Raw genomic sequence first — 13,861 nt, forward strand, 5'->3', positions numbered from 1 at the left:
AGTAGAGTAAGCTAGTTAGTGAGGGAGTCCCAGAGATCTGCCTGTTTCTGCCTCTCAAGCCCTAAGATTACAAGTGCATGCCATTATATTCAGATCATTTTTAAAATGTGGGTTCCAGGAAACAGAACTCGGATCTGCACTCCATTTGGCTTTCTTCCTCTTACCAATTAAGCTGCCACCACAGCCACAATTTTACCTTGTTCTGATGATATATTATTTCCTGATTCCTCTGTAAAAACAGGGAAAAATGTGTTGGTGCCAGACATTGGTCAGAGCCCTTGGATATATCTGATCATACCTCTTTTCCATTTCCTTGCCAGAAGCCATTTATGCTTGATATTTTATAAACAGTGCATTGTTGGTTTATGCATTCTGCATATTTGTACTTTTTCTTTCATTCTTTCAAATCTACTTCCTACTTTCTGGAAATTTTCATTCCATGGTGAGCCCTAATATTCATCCCCCAGTTGTACCTACACCCCAGGTGCATAGATATCTCTTCTCCCTCTGTGGAGTGAACATAGATATGGATAGCTAGCCTAGTGTGGTGAAGGCGGGGGACTGGTCTTGTCAGCATACATTCACTCTCCATAGTACTAGGTTGCGTGAGGACATTTTCACACAAGCATATAATATATGTTGAACATATTCTGTACCCCCATTCCTTCTTCTCTCTTTTTTCTCAGAACCCCTCCCATTAGTCCCTTTCATCCCCCAGACAATTTCATGCCATATATATCATTTTTTGTGACTATAGAATTTAGGGACCACAAATGAAACACATTATATTTATTTTTCTGGGTCTGGCTTATTTCATTTGATATGATCATCTCCAGTTGTACCTTTTTGCCTGCAAATGATATTACTTCATTCTTTTTTGGCTGAAAAACTCATATATATATGTGTGTGTGTGAGTGTGTCTGTCGTCTGTCTCCATTCCTCTATGGATGGACACACCTAGGTTTGTTCTACTATGTAGTCATCATGCATAGTGATGCAGTAAGCATGATTGTACAACCATCTTTGTGATGTGTTGGCTTAAAATCTTCTAGGTAAATACCTGGGCATGCTATAGCTGGGTCACATGGTAATTTTACTTTCCACTGATTACATGTGAGTGGTTATGTGTGCTATAGCACATATGTGTGGAAGTCAGAAGACAGCGTGCAGGAGTCAAACCTCTCTTTTCATTATCATGTGTGAGCAAACTTAATTCCTCAGGTTTGGTGCTAAGTATCTTTACCCGGTAAGCCACACCACCAACTGTGCTGGCAAGTTTTTGTTTCATTTTGTCAATTTCACATACATTAGAGTCATTTGAAAGGAAGGAACCTCAATTGAGAAAATGCCGTGATAAGATCAGATTGTAGGCAAGTCTATTTCTTAATTAATGATTGATGGATGAGGGTCCAGGCTCTCAACATTGTGGATGGTGCTGCCCTGTGCTGAGCAAGCGATTAGGAGCAAGCTAGTAAGCAGTGTTCTTGCATGGCTTCTGCTTCCATTCCTGCCTCCAGATTCCTGCCTTAAGTCCCTGCCTTTTGTGGTGGCGTATACCTTTATTCATAGCACTAACGAGGCAGATATCTTTCGATGACAGCCCGCTCTACAAAGTGAGTTAAGTCCCTGCCCTGACTTCCTTTGATGATGGATTGTGATGTAAAAGAGTAGTTTTATATCAGTTTCCTGTTTCCTGGAACCCCTCCTTTCCACATTGCTGTTTTATCAGAGCAGACGTCATCCTAGCTAAGAAATAAGCCCTGGAGGTTTTTTGTTGTTGCTGCTGCTGTCTTTGAGGAGCCTTCATATTAACTTCCACAATCACTGCACCAGCTTCCATTCAGTTGGGAATAGTTTTGCAAATGTAATTAAGGTCCCTAATTAGCTTGCTTCAGGTTAATGAAAATGGGTTTCTTAAGACACAGTCTGCAGTTGACAGGCTTGAGATGCACGGCCTCAGAGATTCCCCCATTGACCTTGACAACAGAAACTGTGGCTTCTACAACTGCAAGATTACAATTTACCAGCCACATGAACTCAGAAGAAAACCCAGACTCAGGGGCTCTCTTCCTTCCAATGCCTTGTTTCAGCCTTGTGAGGTCTGAGTCTGGCTCCAGTGGTTAAGCAATAAATTAAAGTGCCTTTGCATCCCTCCCCTCCACTCTGGGCAGTCAGGGATGCAATCTCTTCTTCAGCTTTAGGTCTCCTGCTTTGTGATTGGTTTGCAGCCTCTCCTCTTTTTGTCACATCTTCTACCCTCAAGCCCACCTGGTTAGATGTGGAGTCTTAGCTCCAGTTCCACTTACTGCAAACTGGTTTTCTGAAGTTTGTTTCTCTCCCATTTTTGAGTCCCTACTGCTGTGTCTGCAGGTTAATGGGTTGACATTGTAGTCAGATCCTGGCAGTTTTATGGAACATAGATTTCAACACTTCTTTTTCTCCTTTACTTGTGCCAGGAATCCTGGCTACTTGTTGACATTTTTCAAACCTTTCTGAGTGTCTCCATGAGCCTCTATGTCTGGCAACCTGCTGTCCTTGAACAAGTCACCACAGTACATAATGCCCTGTGTGTCTTATGGTCTATGTGTAAGGTTGAGGCTCACAAGTCTTCAACCCACTTGTAGTCTGGGGAGCTTATTGCAATATTTAAAGGAATTATTTTATTTGTGTGTGTGTGTGTGTGTGTGTGTGTGTGTGTGTGTGTGTGTGTGTGTTCATATGTCTATTCATGTGTGGAGTTCATGTGGGATTTATAGACGTTTGAGAGAAGCCCAGCTTGGGTGTTGGGAACTGAACTTGGCTCCTCTGTAGGAGCAGTATGCATTGTTAACCACTGAGCTCTCTCTAGGCTTCAATTTCTTTATTTAATAGTAACATATGCTTTATAGTTCTCACTCATATCTTATCTGTGGCTATACTTCCTCAATGATTTATTTTGTTATTATTAAGTTATATTAAACTGAGTTAGAAAAGCTTTTCCTCACACAAGTATATAGTATTATCTCCAATTCCCAGGTAATTTTACCCCTTCCTCACTACCTCATCCAATTAATCACCTTTGTTCTTCAAATAGTTTAATTTCTACCTTTATGCTTTGTGTATTTATATGGTTTTGTGTATCTATATAAAATCTAAAACCCACAAGTGAAAGAAAACCTGTGATATTTGTCTTTATAAATAAAATAGAAGACTGGAAGCCTCATCCATGTGACTTGAGTCCCTTTATTATTTTCATATGTATATCTATCTGTAAGTAACCATAAAGCGTAGGGTAGTGAGGTTGGAAATAGCAGAAAACCAATGGGCTATCCGTTTTTTTTCTTCCCAGGACTTGTTTTTGTCTGGTGGCAATGGAGCTCTCTACAGCTTAGCCTGAACATATTTCCTTTGAGCCTTCATTTTTTTTTGTACAATTTGAGTTCATGATAGAAGATTTCAGAAAACGGGAGATTAATGCTTTGACCAATAAGAGAACATACTTGCATTGGACAAGTTCTGTTCCTCTGGTCTGCCCTAGCCCTTTTCCTAATTACACATCTTCTTTTCAAGTTTTTGAAGGACCATGTAAAACTGTTCAGATGTCTTGAGTCAAGTGTTCCTGGCTAGCAAAAGACACAGCCTTTCATTTGCTGGAAATGTCTTTACTCTGGGATGTATTGTTTTAATACTACTGCTGTGGAGACCACACCTGTCCAGCTTTAGCTTTGTCCACTTGACACAGCCTAGAATTATCTGAGAAGAGACTTTTGATGGAAGGATTTCCTAGATCAAAATGGCCTATGGCATGTCTGTGGGGAGACTGTCTTGACTGTTTGTTAATTCGGAAGTGTTCTGCCCCCCTGTGGGCAGCACCACCCATAGGCAGGTGGACCCAGAATGTATAAGAAAGTGACTAAGCATGAGTTTGCAAACCAGCAAGCAGTGTTTCTCCACGGGTTCTGCATACTTCATGGCTGTGAGTGAATCCTCTGCTTTTTTATTTTTAATTTCTTTATTAAAAATACACCTATCTGCTTATATTATAATTTCTTTGCTTAGAATGCAATGTTCTTCCTCATTCAAATGTAACACTCTAGATTAGGAGAATTTAAAAGGCATCTGCCTTCTCAGATTTCAGCCCCAACAAAGAACTGGTAAATGGTAGAAAACATACTTGGGCATGAAAATGAATAGCTATTTCCATAAAAACCTCGATTGCTTTCATCTTAAAATGATTTATAAGTTCGCAGCTCTTTTTTCTTTTTCCCTCATAAAGTTCAATGAGTTCCCTGGTTAGAGGGATGTTGGGTGGATTAGCAAGCAGGACATCTTCAGGTCCTTTCCTGGCTCCCCTCAGTGACAGACTGTGACTTGTAATCAGAAGCCAAGTAACCACCTCCCCCAAGTTGCTTTTTGTTAGAATGCTTTTGTTACCGCCATAACAATGAAACTAGGATGAGGTCTACTCCAGACATAGACTGGTAGGATCCCTTAATTGCTAGACTGTCTTTCCCCTTCCAAAGCCCTATCAAATATGCTATGTACATGACACCAACCCTGTCCTTACACCAAAGTGCCCACCCCATGATAGTCTTTTGATAGCACTGGAACACTTAACAGCCTGTTTGAAGCCAGTAAGTGAAGCACACGCTGATAGGGTATGGAGGGGTTGTGCAAAATGGAACTATGTTCTAGAAAATTCACAGAAGCGGTCACTAAAGGACACTCAGTGAAAGGTGCCTCTCTGTACACCTTCTTAAAGCTCTGTCAATTGCTTGGATAATATGTGATCTCTTGGACAGTGACTTACTTGGCCCTCCCTCTGTCTCTTTTCTCTTTTGCGTTCTCTTTCTCTTTCTCCTTCCCTTTCCCTGTCATCCACATACCTTCCCCTCCCCTCCCCTCCCCTCCCCTCCCCTCTCCTCCCTTCCCTTCTCTCTCTCTCATTCCCCTTGTTCTTCTCTTCCTTTTCTCTTTCCTTTCCCTTCCCTCCTCTTGCATTTTCTCAAACTCTTACTTCCTCCATCCCCACTGTCTCTCCTCCCCTGCCCCATTCAACTTAATGTTCTCATTTCCTTTTCTTCTCTCTCCCCCACTCTCTTCTCTCTCCTTCCCATTCCCCATCCCCTTCTCCTTTCCCCCCTCATTTCACTTTCTCTTTCTACTTCCTTCTCTCCCTTCCTCTCCTATTTCCCTTTCTTCCCCCCATTCCTTCTTTCCTCCTTCACTTTCCCTCCCTTTCTCCTCTCCTTCCTCTTCCTTCCCTCTCACTTGTCTTTCCCTCTCTTCCCATCTTCTCTCTTTTCTCCTACCTTCTCTTTTTGATTCTTTTTCTTCACTTTCCCTTCCACCTCTCTGTTTCTCTCTGGCGACCTCTCTCCTACCCTTTCTCTTTCTCTCTGACTCTCGCTGTCCTTTCATTCACTCTCTTTTGACATTGAGGCTCTCCAGAGATAATGTATTGGTCTTTAATGAACTTGTCTTTGTGGTGCTGAGCTTGGCCAGGTAGACCTGGCCAGGTGGGCTTGGCTAAGGTGTATTCTGAATTCATGTGTGCTGGGCATACACAGAGTGCTGTGTGCTCATGAATAACAGCAAATTTATTGACATTTTAGGATTTATTTCTGCCATTTCAGTTAGACAAATCCTGAATGTTATTTTATCCGCCCTCAGATTCCCAAATTAAAGCAATTGAACTTAGCAAGCACTTTATCAAACCTTAACAATTACAGGGCATTTTAACAAGTAGTATCAATCTTTTTTTTTTCTACTGAAATCAACAGTATTTTCTTGATGGAGAGGCTTTTATGTCACTTTCTCTAATTTCTTTGACATATTATCCAGTCCTTATAAATCTTTTTAAAGATAAGTGTTTAGACCATGTAAACCTGCATCACCCCTGAGCCTTCAGCTGTGTTCTTGTAAAAATATGAAATTCTCAGACGAAATGTTTTGATTTTAAGCTAGACAGTCAGTCAACACAGTGCTTGCATGGCAAGCATGAAGACCTGGGTTCAATTCCCAGAACTCTGATAAAAATCTGGGCATGGTGGCACATGCTAGTGATCTCAGGGCTGGGGAGATAAAGACAGGCAGATCCTGAGGCTCACTGGCCAGCTAGCTGAACTTGAGCAAGAGTTCTATTCCAGTGAGAGAATTTTTCTTAAAACAAAACAGGTGGATGACACTTGAGGAACAACACGTATCCTGAGGTTGACCTCTGACTTCTACACACCTGCAGATGTGCACACACATGCATGCACAGACAAATGTTTTGGTATTGTTTCTTAGGGCAGACAGCTTTTCCATCACTCTCATGGATCATGGTAACAGTATTTACTCAGAGTCCACATCTGCAGATGCTGGCTAGGTTGTGGGATTCAATGAAACAGATTCCCCTTGGAACATGTCTTTGTGGGATGGCGTCAGCAGGCAGACACGGGTCCTACACACTTTGTACCATAACATGAGCAGTTGAAAAAAAAAAACAAACCACAAAACAAAAACAAAACTAAGTTGTTTTAGAGTTTATATTTGCCTTTACTTTGTATTTTGCTTTCAGTTTACCAAGTCTGTGCTGAAGAGGAGCAGAGAGAGAAAAGTGTAGGCATAGGACTGCTAGGCCAGGAACAGGAGAGGCAGCAGCTATTAAGACATCCTGACGTTCCTGCAGAAGGCCCAAGTTCAGCTTCCAGAGCATACATCAGGTGGCTCACAAACACCTGTAACTCCAATTCCAGGGAGTCCTACGTTCTGTTTTAGATCCTGAAGGCACCTCCATGCACATGGCATGTACTCCCACAAACACATACACATGCATGTAAGTAAAAATAAAATCTAACAAAGGAGTGCTGATCCATTTCCACTGAAATCTATCAATGTTATACAGTGATTTCTGTATTTCATACCATGTTAACTTCAACATTACTAGATAGAAGTATGCTAAGAATAGCTAAAGTAGAAATTTTAATGTCTTAAGAAAGATGTTGGTGCAAATGATGACAGTCCCAATTTTTGTCTTACATTCTCTGCTTTAACTGCTTCTGTATTTGGTTGTGTGCCTCTCTCTCTCTCTTTGGAGGTATCTTCTCTATGGTACGTCCTAGGGTTTGAATGTGACATGTGATCTACATGCTTGCAGGCTGAATGCTTGGTCCTCGACTGGTAGCATCCTTTTGGGAGGATCTAGGTCATTAGGAGAAGGCTGTTTGGTTAGTTTTAAAATCAACAAGGCACAGCCTAGAATTATCTGGGAAGAGAATCTCAATAGAGAAAATCACCTAGATCAGACTGGAATATCTGTAGGGGATTGTCTCAATTGTTAATTAAAGTAGGAATATCCAGCCCACTGTGACCACCACCCTAGGCTGGTGGTCCAGAATGATATAAAGAAGCTGAGCACAGCCAAACAGTGGCATCCTCCATGATTCCTGCCCCACCTGTTTGGCTGTGAAGTGAGTTTCTTGGTCCAAAGAAATACTTTGTGGAAGAGCAAGCGGGTCTGCCTTGAAGCTCTTGCCTTGACTTCTTTCAATAATGGACCCTTTCCTGAAAGTGTCTGCTGAAAGTAAGCCTGTGGTGATATTATTTATGATTTATTACAGCTTTCCTGAGAATTCAGAAAGCAAAGTCAGCCTCAAGCTATAGAAATCAGGCAGTGGTGGTATACATCTTTATTCCTATGACTCAAGATTAAGAGGCAGATGGATCTCTGTTAATTCAAGGCCAGCCACTATGGCCTACACAAGAGTGAAGAGTAACAGAGCTTGTGCTTTTGATCCCAGCACCCAGCACCTTTAATCCCAGCATTAGGGTGGTATATAAGACAGGAATAAGGTCTCAGAGCTGGCACTCAGTCTCAGGATTCTCTCCAGCCCTGCTGAGGAGAGACTGAAGTCTGAGGTCTGGGAGAGCTCATGGATCAGCCCTTTCAGTGTGAGGTAGAGGTAAGAGCTAGTGGCTGGCTGCTTTGCTTTTCTGATCTTCATTCAGCCTGAAGCTTGAACCCCAATACCCATCTCTGGGGCTTTCATTTATGATGCTACAAAGACCCTTCACCCTCTAATTTGCTTTTGGTCAGAGTATTCATCACAGAATAGAAACTACAACAAGGAGGTGAGCCCCCGCCCCCCACAGCTCCACCACACTGTCCCCACCCTACCATAATATTCTGAAACCATAAGCTAAATGCGTCTTTCCTCCCTTTGATTTGTGAACGCCAGGCCATTGTCTTAGTATAGAGAGCACTAACACAGGTGGATAAGGGCTTTCACCTAGCCCCGTTGCTGGGAACTCCAAAGGAGCCTTGTATTCCTTTGTGTTCTTAGATGTAGGGAAGTCTCCCAAATGAGCCCCAAGGTGAGGCCATGACTGGCAGGGTATTGCAGGGTGGATGTGTATCAATTTTGGGTTAATAGATTGATTTGTGAATGGGGAGTGAATTATTTGATGGGCAGGGCACAGTTCTTGCTTTGGCTGTTTGAGTACTGGGAATGGAACCTGGGGCCTCACATCTGCTAGGCAAGCCCTGGACTGCTAAGCTACATCTCAGCTTTAAATGAGAGGAACTTTAAATGAGATATGATCCTGATTTGTTGCATTTCTGGGAAGTTGTGGATAGGCTTCTCTGCCTTTCTGAAGTGAAGATATAAGTAAGCACTGGGATGGAACAGGAAGGAGACAGTGATTTGGATTAATCGAAATTTGAGTGTATTTGGAAAGTGAGGGCCCCTTCGGCTATTTATCATAGGTGCCACTTCATCCATTTACACAGAGGGATGCACAGGAAAACACACTCCAGCGTTGGTAATATTGATAAATTATTTGCTGTCTGTGTCCATCAAGAAGGGAAGAGTCAAACAAATAATTTTCCACCTGCCATGAGGAGCCCTGGAAAGATGGTTCGGCTGTCAAGAGTGCTTGCTGCTCTTGAAGAGGAACCAAGTTCAGATCTGAGCTCCATGTCAATCACCTGTAACACCAGCTCCGGGAATCTGATGTCCCCTTCTGGCCTCCATGGGTACCCACACACAGCTTGTGTATTCACACACATACATATACATAAAAATTAAAATACATTTTAGGAAGAAGGAAGAACTGTTTCTATCTCATCGTGGACAGAATACTATGATCCGGTATTACTATTATTATTTGTGACAGTGTTTCCCACAGCCCAAGCTGACCTGGGACTTGCTATGTAGCTAAGGATGAACTTGAACTTCTGATCGTCCTGTTTCTGCCTTCCAAGTGCTGGGATTACAGGCATGTGCCACCATGGCTGGTTTACTTAGTCCAGAGATGGATCTTCTCAGAGCTTCCTGCATGCATTTCATCCTCTCTACCAACTCATGCCCAACCCTAGCGCTGACACAGTATTAAATGGGAAGTAATTCAGCTCACCAAAAACTATGTATAAAAGGGTATGGGTGATTGTGATTTAAAACTTACATATGTAAATATATATACATGGATGTGTATAAATGGCTGAGAGAAAACCCTGGGAAGATAAATTTTTAATGGATTTTTTTCTAGTTTGGAGGAAACAGGAGTGCAGTAATAGGGGATTGGATTGGTCTTAACTACTTCATTTAGGAATATACTCATGGGCCAATTTTGCTTGTGTTTATATATACATATATATGTATATTTATGAATAAAATGGGATATTCTAAAAGTAAAATTTCATGGAATTATGAGAAAGGGATTTATTTTTTTCCAAAAAATAATACCACATAACCAAATCTCACTTTCTCTGTGTGCAATGTAGTTTCACAGTGTTTAATTTGAGATACATGAGAAGCTTCTGTAAGGCAAAGGACACAGGCAACAAGACAAAATGGCAGCCCACAAAATGGGAAAAGATCTTCACCAACCCCACATCTGATAGAGGGCTGATTTCCAAAATATACAAAGAACTCAAGAAGCTAGTCACCAAAACACCAATTAAAATGTGGGGCACAGAACCAAACAGAATTCTCAACAGAGGAATCTAAAATGGCTGAAAGACACTTAAGAAATTGCTCAATATCCTTAGCCATCAGGGAAATGCAAATTAAAACAACTCTGAAATACCATCTTACTCCTGTCAGAATGACTAAAATCAAAAACACTAATAACAGTCTATGATGGAGAGGATGTGGAGAAAGGGGAACACTTCTCCACTGCTGGTGGGAGTGCCAACTTGTACAGCCACTTTGGAAATCAGTACAGCAGTTTTTCAGGAAAATGGGAATCAGTCTACCTCAAGATCCAGCAATTCCACTCTTGGACATATACCCAAAAGGTGCACATTCATACAACAAGGACATCTGTTCAACCATTTTCATAGCAGTGTTGTTTGTAATAGCCAGAACCTGGAAGCAACCTAGATGCCCCTCAACTGAAGAATAGATGGAAAAAATGTGGCCCATTTACACAGTGGAGTACTACTCGGCAGAAAACAAAAACAAAAGCAAAAAAAAAAAAAAAACCCCAAAAAACAAAAACAATGAAATCTTGAAATTCGAAGGCAATTTGATGGAACTGGAAGAAATCATCCTGAGTGAGGTAACCCAGTCACAAAAAGACAAGCATGGTATGTACTGACTCACATATGGATATTAGACATAGAACAAAAGATTACCAGCCTACAATCCACACCACCAGCGAAACTAGGAAACAAGGAGGACCCTAAGAGAGAAATACATGGTCCCCTGGAGAAGGGGAAAGGGACAAGATCTCCTGAGCAAATTGGGAGCACGTGGTGGGGGGGTAGGAAAAAGAGAAGGAGACAAGAGGAGGGGGATCAGGAAGACTGAGTCAGGGGAGAAATAAAGGAGAACAAGAAAAGAGATGGAGCCATTATAGGTTTAAAGAGAAATCTGTCACTAGGGAAATGTTTAGAAATCCACAAAGAAGACTCCAACTAAGAATCTAGGTAGTAAAGGAGAGGCCACCTTTGATGCCCTTCCCCTATAATGAGATTGATGACTACCTTAATTGCCATCCTAGAGCCTTCATCCAGTAGCTGATGGAAGCAGAAGTAGGCACCCACACCTAAGCAATGAGCCATGCCCCTGGACTCCAGTTGTAGAGAGGGAGGAGGGATGAGCAAAGGGGTCAAGACCTTGTTGGAGAAACCCACAGAAACAGCTGACCTGATCAAGTGAAAGCATACAGACCCCAGTCATAAAGCTGGGGACCCAGCATTGGACCAAACCAAGCCCTCTGAATGTGGGTGCCAGTTATGAGGCATGGGCAGGCTATGGGACCTCTGACAGTGGAACCATTTTTTATCCCTAGTGCACAAATGGATCTTAGGAGCCCATTCCCTATGGAGAGATAGTATTTCAGCCCAGATACAGGCAGGAGGGTCTAGGCCCTCCTCCAAATGATGTAACAGACTTTCATGATCCCCTGTGGAAGGCCTCACCCTCCTAGGGGGGTGTGGGTGGGTGGTGGTGGTGGTGGGGACAGTGGGGAGGAATGGGAGGGAGAGGGAACTGGGATTGATATGTAAAATAATATTTTTTCTAAGTTAAATTTAAAAAAAGATTAAAAACAAGCTGCTATTTCTAAGTGGACTTGAAGCAGCATGAGCTTTTGCAAAAGAAATCTGTTTCTCAAGAGTTTCACTTGGTCTGAGGTGACAGCTCACTTAGTAAAGTGCTTTCCATATCAGCATGACAGCCCGAGTTTGAACCCCAGAACCTATGTGAAAACAAAAGAAAACAAAACAATACCCAAAATCAGGCATGGTAGAAGTGCTTACAATTCTGCTGTGGGAGAGACAGAGGCAGGAGGATCCCTGGGGCTCACTGGCCAGCTCATATGGCCTGATGAGAGAACTGTCAGTCAAGTGGTAGATCCTGGCTCCCCAAAAACAAGGTAGATGGCACCTTGCAACAACATACATAACTCTGCACACACATCCTTACATATGCACGCACACGTACACACACACACGCACGCACACGTACACACACACACACACACACACACACACACACACATTAAAAAAAAGTTTACTTTCAGACAAATTGAGCAGCTCTGGCCAAATATTGAGTACTGGGATGAGAGACCCAGCTTAAATGAGCTGGGGTCCCTGTCCTGAGGGTAACCAGACACAAGTCAACACCTGTCATTTATTTTTAACTACAAGGCTGAATGAATACTCAGAGGGGAAAAGGCCTTGAGCAGACAAAGGGATGTTTCTTAGAATAATAATGGCAGTGATTTTTCTCAAGGGCACTTGAGAGTATAAACAATCTGAAGGGCTTTGGTATGCCTAACACACTGCATCAAATTTCACTTTTTTTTCAATTGTAGCCAATTCTGAATTAATTTATACTGCTAAATTAAGCTATTGTCTCTGGGAAAAAAATGATTCACCAGATCCAGCACCTACATACCCCTAGAGTTTGTTTGCTGCAGTCTACTGCTCATCCACTCTATGTTTTTAAAGCACAGAGGGTTTTTTTTTTTTTTTTTTTGAGACAGTATCGCATGTAGCCAAGGTTAGCTCAGAATTCCCTAGGTGGCTAAGGATGGCCTTAAAACAACTGATCCTCCTGCCTCTACTTCCAGAGCATGCTAAGCAAGCACTCTACAGACTGAGCCCAGCCCCAGATGCTACAGCTTTCTAGTCTAAATGTTCTTGGCTTAGATTTTAGAACCACTTAGAATTCTCAGAGTTATTTGTCGTCATTATTTTGATAGCAACATTCTCTTATGTTTGGGCATTTAATTTTGCTAACTAGAAATGTACTGGCAGGGTAGCTAGCTAACAGCACTGATATGTCATATTGAGAGGGCCCTCATAACTTTTAGGAATTTCACTTGAGGTTTTCATAGTTCTGATACTGCGCCTTTTGATATGGATTGTAATTTTAGGCATTATTTTCAGTCCTAAGTGTACATATTCTCATGACAAGGAAATGGCAAGGGAGAGACTTGGGTGAAGAGAGGTACAGGCTGGAGGGTGGGCACTGTAGAGAGGAGAATGAATGCAAAAAGAGTGTAGAGAGATGCATGAAGATGCCTTCATGAAACCTAGCACTTTGTGTGTGCCAACTGCTCCAGTTGGTGTGATAAGGAATAATCAAAAGCAGCTTAGGGGCTTACAATTCCAGATGACAATCCATCACCAATGGGAAGTTGAGGTAGGGACTCAAAGTAGCTAGTCATGTTATACACACAGTCAAGCATAGAGAGAAGGAAATATACCTGTGCAGTGTCAAGGCCCAGCCTAGGGAATGGTGCCTCTCACAGTGAACTGGTTCTTCCTAAATCAAGGCATGCTCTTCCCAAACATGCCTACAGGCCAACCTGATCTAGTTAATTTCTCAGTTGAAACTCTCATCCAAGTTTGATTCCATACTTTGTCAAATTGACAGTTATAACTAGCCAGCACTTTGATCTAAAAATTTAATTAAAATTTATATCTTAAACAAAGTATGTGCTCTTCAGTTTTGAACTGCTGTCAGCTATTGTTTCATAAGACATTTATGCTTTGGTAATTTTCATTATTAAATTTTGGTGTCTTCCAAAATACTGAAAATAGTATTTTTTAATGTGCTTTAAGATTTCCATTTTGGTTGGAGATGGATGTAGCTTTGTTGGTAGAATGCTTACCTATAAGTCACAAAGCCCCGGATTCAGCATGGACTGCATAAACTGATTGTGGTGGCCCAGGTCTGTAACCCAAGCACTTTGGAAAATGTAGGCAGGAGGATCAGGAGTTCAAAGTCATCTGCAGCTGCATCGTCAGTTAAAGGCCAGCATGGACGATAAGAGACCCTGTCTCAAAAGGATTTCTCTTCTCATTTCGTCTTGAATAGATTTTTTTCACCCATATTCTCTGTATACTGTTTCCCATGAAGAGGGAGGTGGAAGTATCCACACG

This window comes from Cricetulus griseus, chromosome 5 (assembly GCF_003668045.3).
Source record: "Cricetulus griseus strain 17A/GY chromosome 5, alternate assembly CriGri-PICRH-1.0, whole genome shotgun sequence".
Classification (NCBI taxonomy): Eukaryota; Metazoa; Chordata; class Mammalia; order Rodentia; family Cricetidae; genus Cricetulus; species Cricetulus griseus.